The sequence below is a fragment of the Hyla sarda genome, chromosome 7 (genome assembly GCF_029499605.1).
Source record: "Hyla sarda isolate aHylSar1 chromosome 7, aHylSar1.hap1, whole genome shotgun sequence".
NCBI lineage: Eukaryota > Metazoa > Chordata > Amphibia > Anura > Hylidae > Hyla > Hyla sarda.
The window spans coordinates 166,955,790-166,966,097 of NC_079195.1; the positions used below are offsets into that span (position 1 = coordinate 166,955,790).

The 10,308-nt window shown below is 44.6% G+C and overlaps 1 long non-coding RNA gene across 1 annotated transcript in view; it reads left to right on the plus strand.

Annotated features, from left to right (window-relative positions):
• LOC130282708 (uncharacterized) overlaps window positions 1-8,029 on the plus strand; it is a 115,385-nt gene extending 107,356 nt beyond the window's left edge. Inside the window, exon 3 of the long non-coding RNA XR_008846490.1 lies at window positions 7,561-8,029. This is a non-coding gene — a long non-coding RNA (uncharacterized LOC130282708). The remainder of the gene's footprint in view (window positions 1-7,560) is intronic.
• The last annotated feature ends 2,279 nt before the right edge of the window (window positions 8,030-10,308 follow it).

Consider the following 10,308-nt stretch of genomic DNA (forward strand, 5'->3'; position numbering starts at 1 on the left):
ATCCAGCCTTGGAGCTTCTCACCTCTGTGGGGGGAGTGGGAGCAGCATTGCTGCGACTCCTGGTGGAACGCCTCACCCCCAAATCCTCCGATGTTCCGGCCGCTTGCTGGCTTCTACTGCTCCCCTGCAGCCTATTCCGAGGAGCAGAAGCCTGGGCCTCGCCTCCCTCACTCATGCCTGGAAACCCACTCCCTCCCTGGGGAGGAGGAAGCAGGCCCCAGGTGGAACAGATGGAAATCCCTGGAGCTCAGGAGACACAGCAGACACACACAGCACAGCTGAAGCACGACCACACCCGTAACTAATTGGTCAGCACTCCAGAGCTGTACTCACTATTCTGCTGGTGGGGTCACTGTACGTACGTTGCATTAATTATCCTGTTCTGATCCTGAGTTATATCCTGTATTTATACTCCAGAGCTATATTCACTATTCTGGTGAGGTCACTGCGTACATACATTATTTTGTACTGATCCTGAGTTATATCTGGTACTGTACCCCGAGATGCACTCAGTATTCTGCTGGGGGGGTAACTGTTCTGCATTACTTATCCTGTACTTATCCTGAGTCGTCTCTTATATTATGCTCTAGAGCTTCCCCCTTTTTCTGTTACAAGAGACACCATGGACATACATTAAATACACCATTTCTATGTTATGGCATACTCAAGGTACCACACTTAGCTTACTGCAGATAGTTTACATGAATTGCCACGCTTGCGTCTCGATACAAGGTAACTTAATTGATTATACCACATGCTATACCATGCTTCATTTCGTTACATGCCACTCTCATGTTTCCTCACGGCATTCCATGTTTCTTTGCCATACATGCTTTCGCATAGGGTTTATAGAAAAAAAAGTATTTGTCTCATATAGGGTACTGAATCACTTAGTTCCTTTCCCATAGATTTTCCACACGGTTGGACCATGTTACGGTTCCACGCAATTGCACTGCCTTAAGTCGATATAGCTGATAACAAGCTGAACTGTGTACGATGCATACATTTCACACACTGCTCTACGGTGCGTTCCAACACTATTACCACGCTTACGCTTGACACAGTATTCCAAGCATGTTAGCTCAAGTGTCCAATAAAAAAAAAAAAACATTGTCTTATAGGTTGTGGTCTTGTTGCAGCTCTACGTAACTTTGCGTTCCCTGGTTGCAGGTTTGTTTGGTAGGCTGTCAATGTAGGTCAGGTATGTTAGGTTGGCATTATAGTGTTGATCTCACCATTATTATACCTCTTTTACCTTGCTTACATTTCTACGGCTTTGTTCTGGGTGTAGGTTACTACAAGCATTCTTGCATCGTATACTAAGTGTTGTTACTGCACATGCTTACCGGTGCTTAGATACAGTATGTAAGGGTTATAGCATTGTCACTTCATATATTACATTTCACACAGTATTACCACGTTTGCATCTCCACTCAGTCGCAACAGCAGATAACGTGTCAAACAATGGACTATGCTTACATTCACATAGTGCACTATCATACATTTCCACTCATTACCACCAAGTAGACCATGCTTACCTTCCACATAGGAGGAGATTTATCAAAACCTGTCCGGAGGAAAAGTTGCCCAGTTGCCCATAGCAACCAATCAGATCGCTTATTTCATTTTTAACAAGGCCTCTGCAAAATGAAAGAAGCAAGCTGATTGGTTGCTATGGGCAACTTTTCCTCTGCACAGGTTTTGATAAATCTCCCCCATAGTGTTCCACGTTATGGTACACACAGTGAATTACTCAGGTTCCTACTCAGCAGATGTGCATACGTTTCCCTCGCAGTGTGACACGCATACCGCCGGTACAACATTTTACGCTTTCCTTCAATGTGGCTTGCATACGTTCCTTACAGTTTGTCTTCATGGCTTATGGTCACGTTTCAGCACTGTCATGTTACTCTTATGGTTCTCAGTGAACGTGAGTCATTTTAAGCCATTATGTTAAGCATAACATTACGTATACCTTCATAAAATTGTTACTTTGCACACACGTGACCATGACATTTAGGCTACTTTAGTTCCAATGGTGTGCGTTACCGGAGCTGTTACCGTGCTTATGTTTATTATTTCTGGTATACCGGGCGTTAATACTAATGGCTATTGTACTGTGCTCAGGTTGTTATAGTTGATATACTGGGCTTTGTGTTAACATAGCCGATACGGTGCTCATATTTCTATTACTGTCATAGGGTGCATTAGTGTTCCTATAGTTGTTATACGGTGCTCACTGGACATTGCACGTTACTTTAACTGACATATGTTAATATTGCTGGTAATTTGTGTATCATTACTGTTGCTGTTATATACTGTGTTTTAGTGGTTTATATAGCTGTTATGCTGAACTTTCATGTTACTCTGGGCTTACGTTACTATAGCTCATATACTGTGCATTGATGTTATACGGTGCTTACGTTACTTGAAATACCTAGTGAAATACCTAGTTTTAATGTTAACGGTTCCCTATGGTTTGAGATACATACGGTCCACTACAGGGTAATACGCATACAGTTCTTACATTCTGTACATAGTTATTGCAACGGTCTTTTGTTTCAGCTCTGTCACATTAGGCTTATATTATGTACAGTAGTGAAGTATTTTAGGCGGTAGTATTACATTTACATTTCACATGTGCTTAGATTGGGTTATTAGGCTATTTTCATAGCATTGCTGTCTTCGTAGTGTTCGCATTATGTTTGTGGATTAAAGGGGTTAGCCAGGAAAAAAGTTTTTTTTATATATCAACTGGCTCCAGAATGTTTAACAGATATGTAAATTACTTCCATTAAAAAATCTTAATGCTTTCAGAACTTATGAGCTGCTGAAGTTGAGTTGTTCTTTTCTGTCTAAGTGCTCTCTGATGACACCTGTCTCAGAGTAGAAGCAAATCCCCATAGAAAACCTCTTCTACGCTGTGCAGTTCCCGAGACAAGCAGAGATGTCAGCAGAGGGCACTGTTGCCAGACAGAAAAGAACAACTCATTTAATAGAAGTAATTTACAAATCTGTTTATCTTTCTGGAGCCAGTTGATATAAAAAAAAAATGTTTTCCTGGAATACCCCTTTAATGTCACCTTTCTATACCTGTTACCCCACTTTTGTCCCCATAGCTTTGCTTCTTTAAGTTACTATTAGTTTTTCACATATTGCTTAGAATTGTCTCCATGCATTACTTAACTGTGCATTGACACTTTGTGTAAGATGTGATGGGCATTGTTACTATGCTTATATTACATTTGTTCTGTTCTAGACATGTGTTAAGTCTTGTAGGTCATGTCCATTATTTGCTATAGCATTGTTTATGTAGATTTCTCTGTTGTGATAGCACATTCTCTATAGCATAGCAGCATTTGGCGACATTCCTCAGATACCCTAGCAGGTATTATTCTATGACCAGGTTTGGTTTCCCTTTTAGCTCTATACGTTCGGCTTAGATGGAGGCAGATTGCTGTCGTCAATCTGTGAAGCCTCTTGGGGGAGATTTATCAAAACCTGTGGAGAGGCAAAGTTGCCCATAGCAACCAATCAGATTGCTCCTTAAATTTTTCAGAGGCCTTGTTAAGAATGTAAGAAGTAAGCTGATTGGTTGCTATGGGCAACTGGGCAACTTTGCCTCTGCACAGGTTTTGAGAAATCTTCCCCCTTGTCTTTATAGCTCCCCTTTATAGTCGTCACATGCCCTGCTACAGTTTGACCGTGCCGTTCCAGGTAAGCTTAAAGGAGAACTCCAGACCATAAAAATTGTCCCCCATAGTGCCGGCAGTAAAAAAATAAAGATGTACATACCTTCCTCCGCTCCCCCCGGGGCCTCCGGTAACCGGCTCCGGTCTCCGCCGCAATCCACTTCCAGGTTGCCGGTGGTCGGATGAATCAGTCAATCACCAGCCGCAGCGCAGTCCGACTCGGCCGGCGATAGGCTGAGCGGCAGTGTGAAAACGCTTCAGGACACAAAATTCTTCACTACACCGGTACCTGCGGCCAGGGCCAAAAACGTCACACTGCCGCTCAGCCTATCGCCAGCCGAGTCGGACTGCGCTGCGGCTGGTGATTGGCTGATTCATCCGACCACCGGCAACCAGGAAGACCGGAGCCGGTTACCGGAGGCCCCGGGGGAGCGGAGGAAGGTATGTACATCTTTTTTTTTTTTACTGCCGGCACTATGGGGGACAATTTTTATGGTCTGGAATTCTCCTTTAAGTCATCACTTTACGTGCTTTTCATACATCACATGCTCCTGTGAGAGAGAGGCTGCCCGACAATCCTCGAGCCTCATATCTTTGTTATTCCTTTGAATGTTACAAACGTTCTTGTTTGGGGCAAATTGTATCATCAATCCACGAGTCTGATGTGATTATTTGTTTTGTCCGTTATATACGCCCCTGTTAGAGGCAGATTGCTGGACAATCCACGAGCCTCATGTTGTCTCTGTTCTGTTCCTTTCTGTGTTGCATACTTTTCTTTCCGGGGCAGACCACATGTCAGTCCACGAGCCTCATGTTGTCTCCATTCTCTTACTCTCTATTTTGCATACGTTTCTGTCCGAGGCAGTTTGCATTGTCAGTCCACGAGCCTCAAATTGTTGTCATCTCTTTCTTCTTCTCACATTTGCTACTCATGTGCCTCATCATGATCTTAGGTGTACACGTCTTAGTCTTAAGTTCTTTGGTGTGGGTATAGCTTCTGAGCCTCTTGTTGTGCATGTTCAAGTCTTGTCATGCGTGTTCCTGTTAGGAAATTTGCTCTTATCAGTTATTTAACCTGCTGGTCATGCTGTTCTCTTTTGTGATGAGTCTCAGTGCGCAGCAGTAATCATCTTCTTTACGCCTGCAAGTATGAGGATACTGTGGGAGGGTCTGGTCTTTATATGCCCACTTGTTCCTCACAGGTTCTGTCAGCAGCATGTTAGATGTCCCCACCCTCCTTTCCCCTTTTTCTTTTCAGTCACTCTCAGGGTATCCCCCTTCTTTAGGTAACCCTTCATGGCTGGCCAGGCACACCCCAGGACTATTGATTCACCTAGTGGTACATTCCTCTGACGGTACATGTGACCCGACCTCAAATAGATATGTAAATGCAGCATTACTAGAGTCATCCACTCTGCACAATAAAATAAAGTGAACACTAAGATAACACATTCTTGATCTGAAAGATTGAACTAATCGTATGAAATTGTTTCGTCTTTACAAAGTTGAATATGCTGACAACAAAATCACAAAAAATATCAATGGAAATCAAATTTATCAACCCATGGATGTCAGGATGTGAAGTCACACTCAAAATCAAAGTGGAAAACCACACTACAGGCTGATCCGACTTTAATTTACTGTTGCAAAATGAGGCTCAGTAGTGTGTGTGGCCTCCACGTCCCCGTATGATCTCTCTACAATGCCTGGGCATGCTCCTGATGAGGTGGCGGATGGTATCCTAAGGGATGTCCTCCCAGACCTGGACTAAAGCATCCACCAACTCCTGGACAGCCTGTGGTGCATTGGTGGATGAAGCGAGACATGATGTCCCAGATGTGCTCAATGGGATTCAGGTCTGGGGAATGGGTGGGCCAGTCCATAGCATCAATGCCTTCCTCTTGCAGGAACTGCTGACACACTCCAGCCACATGAGGTCTAGCATTGTCTTGCATTAGGAGGAACCCAGGGCCAACCGCACCAGCATATGGTTTCACAAGGGGTCTTAGGATCTCATCTCGGTACCTAATGGCAGTCAGGCTACCTCTGGCAAGCACATGGAGGGCTGTGCGGGCCCCCAATGAAATACCACCCCACCCCATTACTGACCCACCGCCAAACTGGTCATGCTGCAGGATGTTGCAGGCAGCAGAACGTTCTCCATGGCCTTCCAACAGCCTCCTTCACTTTTCCTGATGTACTGGCCTGTCTCCTGGTAGCGCCTCCATGCTCTGGACACTACGCTGACAGACACAGCAAACCTTCTTGCCACAGCTCGCATTGATGTGCCATCCTGGATGAGCTGCACTACCTGAGCCACTTGTGTGGGTTGTAGACTCCGTCTCATGCTACCACTAGAGTAAAAGCACCGCCAGCATTCATAAGTGACCACAACATCAGCCAGGAAGCATAGGAACTGAGAAGTGGTATGTGGCCACCACCTGCAGAACCACTCCTTTATTGGGGTGTCTTTCTAATTGCCTATAATTTCCACCGGTTGTCTGTTCCATTTGCACAACAGCATGTGAAATTGATTGTCAATCAGTGTTGCTTCCTGAGTGGACAGTGTGATTTCACAGAAGTGTGATTGACTTGGAGTTACATTGTGTTGTTTAAGTGTTCCCTTTATTTTTTTGAGCAGTGTATTTGTTACACAGAGACAGTATGTAATTGTAACAATATGAACAAGTTGGGTTTATTTATATAAATTTGAATTGAAGTAGAAATGATGAACCAAATGGCCCACAACCAAATGGCCCTTATCTATATAATTTCTCTTGTCCCAACCCAAAATTGATGCAAAACGTGCTTCTATAGTAAATTGAAAAACATATTATCTTACTTGTTTGATATCATTTATCTTGACTGGTTTGCACAAACTATTACCTCTGACAAACAGAACTACTTCTAAAGATCACTGTTACGCCTAGCGCTCCGGGTCCCCGCTCCTCCCCGGAGCGCTCACGGCGTCTTTCTCCCTGCAGCGCCCCGGTCAGTCCCGCTGACCGGGAGCGCTGCACTGTCATGACCGTTGGGGATGCGATTCGCACAGCGTGACGCGCCCTGTCGCGAATCGCATCCCAGGTCACTTACCCGTCCCGGTCCCCTGCTGTCATGTGCTGGCGCGCGCGGCTCCACTCTCTAGGGCGCGTGCGCGCCAGCTCTCTGAGACTTAAAGGGCCAGTGCACCATTGATTGGTGCCTGGCCCAATTAGCTTAATTGGCTTCCACCTGCTCCAGACTATATCTGACCTCCTCCCATGCACTCCCTTGCCGGATCTTGTTGCCTTGTGCCAGTGAAAGCGTTTAGTGTGTCCAAAGCCTGTGTACCTGAACTTCTGCTATCCATCCTGACTACGAACCTTGCCGCCTGCCCCCGGCCTTCTGCTACGTCTGACCTTGCCTCTGCCTAGTCCTTCTGTCCCACGCCTTCTCAGCAGTCAGTGAGGTTGAGCCGTTGCTAGTGGACACGACCTGGTTGCTACTGCCGCAGCAAGACCATCCCGCTTTGCGGCGGGCTCTGGTGAAAACCAGTAGCCTCTTAGAACCGGTCCACTAGCACGGTCCACGCCAATCCCTCGCTGACACAGCGGATCCACTACCCGTAAGCCGAATCGTGACAATCACCCCATAAATTGAAGGACTTGGTTATAGCTGCTCAGAACATGATTCATATACATAGACAAGAACGGTATGTTTCAGAGCAGTTTGATTTACACTGTAAAGGGAACATGACACCAAGAACTAGAATATACCTATCAGAGTTGTGGCTCTTTATGGTTGAAATAGAAAACAAACTGTTGCCTTAGAGATTTTTTTCAAGATTCTCAGAAGGTTTAAATTATTTTCAATGTGTTCTTATTTTCAGACTGCAGCGAATCCATGCTCCCTGGGAATGAAAACACTCAAGATTTGAGCAATAAATTACGATTTCCTGTACATGGCCTAAATATAGAGGGAAAGGTTTACAGTATGAACTTTCTATAGATATATCACTGGACATTTCATGAACAGGCTGAGAACTTGCAAGAACCAATTGCTAACTTACTTACTTGTGTAGTCTTCTGTTACCTATTGTTTATTAGAGAGCTTTATTGCCCATTAGAGACATTTATTTTTCATCCCATTGTATGCATCAGTGGTTGTATAGTCAGTAATTGCATGTATGTGATCAAATAAAGCACTATTTTAAAGTAAAACTGTAACTAACCCCTCCACGTAGTGCGGGGAACTCTGATCAATATGCTGCCTACCATGCCTGGATCCATCCAGCCGTTCGCTCATTATCTTCATTTTCAATTTACGCAAATCATCTGCCAACTGGCACGGAAGGGGCTATTGCCTTCATCTGGCACTGTGACGTCAGCGCCGCTCGTCCGCAGCACTGCCCAGCTTATGCATATTCATGCCCTCCCTCCGCATCTCCCTCCCCGCTCTGTATGTGACTCCACTGTGCATGTGCCAGCTTCCGGTGTATACCCAGAAGTGGCTCCAGCGCAGCTTCATTCCAGCGGAGCGGAGCTGCAGTAAGGGTGTAGTAAGTAAGCTGGCACATGTGCAGTGGAGTCACATACAGTGTGGGGAGGAGAGGGAGATGCGGAGGGAGGACATGAATATGCATAAGCCAGGCGGTGCTTCGGACAAGCGGCGCTGACGTCAAAGTGCCAGATGAAGGCAGTAACCCTGCATTGTAGGCATCATATTGATCAGCGTCCCCTGCACATCCAGCCAGACCACAAATAAAACTTTCTATGAAGTTCCTATGTATAAAAAGGCTTTGTACTTATTTGCATCAGAGGTTTGTTATGGATATATATATATATATATATATATATATATATATATATATATATATATATGAAATATAGTATGGTATAAAGTGTATTCAGAGTTGAAACATTATTTTATTATATACCTCTGTGTCCCCCCCCCCGAGCTAAAGAGCTGATGTATAGGGGGAGATTTATCAAAACCTGTGCAGAGGAAAAGTTGACCATTTGCCCATAGCGATCAATCAGATGGCTTCTTATATTTTTCAGAGGCCTATATAAAAAAGGAAAGAAACGATCTCATTGGTTGCTATGGGCAACTGGTCAACTTTTCCTCTTCACAGGTTTTGATTAATCTTCCCCATTGTCTCTCCAAGAATTGTCTTGTCCAGTCTACATGCAAGTTCCAGAATTGTCTTTTGCAAAGCTGTTGGATTCTTGCACACTCTATCATGTCATTGTACAAAATGAATGATGTATAAAGAAAGACCAGCTCACCGCCATGTAATCACTGAAGATCAAAGGACCCATCGGTGGTTTAGGAAGCACGGAGCGGTAAACGCATTCTTGGTGTAAACAGATTCATAAAGAAAATTGTACAAAACTCCAGCTCCCCAAAAATTTTAAAAGTCCAAATTTTTTTCCCACAAGATTAAACTGAAAAATGTCCAAGGTGATTGAGTTAAAAGCATAGCAGAAACACCATAGTGTTTCTCTGGAGCTGTTGCCCTTGAAATTTGTGCTCAAGTTGTGTTCTATACTGCATATTTCTTATCTTTACCTATTCTCTGTAGCAGAACTTTAAGGATAGGTTACCACTTGGTATTTCTTTATTTACACATAAAAAAACACAACAGCAAAAACACCAGAAAAACTGCCACAGCTTTTTCCTGCGTTTTGGCAGTTTTTCACGCTTTTTTTTCCTGGTGGGTGGAAACAGCCAGTTATGTCCCCTTTGGCAGTTTTGTCACTGCCTTCAGGGTACCACTCTGTGGGTCGGATGCTGAGTGCCCGGTCCACAGAGTGTAAGGAGGTGAGGAGTGATGTATAGCATATACATATACAGAGTGTATAGCATCACTACTCACCTCTGTATAGTATACAGGGGTGCATAATATACTCGTATATACTATACAGGAGCCAGGAATCCTGTCACCAGACTGACAGGACTCCCTGCTCCTATAGCCCCTTTGGGCGGTATGCAAAATATACAGCTATCTATAGATAGCTGTATATAGTGTATACAGAAGATGAGGTCCACTTACCTCCCTCGCTCCCTGACGGGTCTGTATAGCTCCGCCCCCTGGTGATGACGTCATTAGGGGCGGGACTACAGACAGGAGCCAGGCTGGTAAGGGTGTAAGGCTCTGTTCCCATTGTCCGTTTTGTATAATGTGAACAGACCCTTCTGCCAGTGTCCTCCCAGACGCCCTCACGCCTTTCACTCTAGTTCGTATTGGTACCAAACCTCCCCTATCTTCCTTACTGCTCCACTTTGTTTCTACTGTAGCTTTCATGGCATGATGGTGCATCTCATTGGGGTCAGTGAGACCAGTTGACTCACTGACTAAGAGAGACCAGTCACTGGCTCACTTCTTTATTTGTACTCCCCTGTAGATGACAGCTAAGGAGATTCCAACAGCCAACCACAGTCTCCTGTGCTTTCCTATTCCGAGAGAAACAAGGTATATTGAAACCCAATGAAGATTTAAAGAACCTTTTTGATGGTGGCTTTTCCAACAAAACATAGCGCTCTGAAATGTGTGCACTGAGCCTTGGTTACTTTTTGCACTTGTTCTGCAGCAAACACTTCTCCTCCATCCTGCACTGTGTTCTTCCCCTCCATC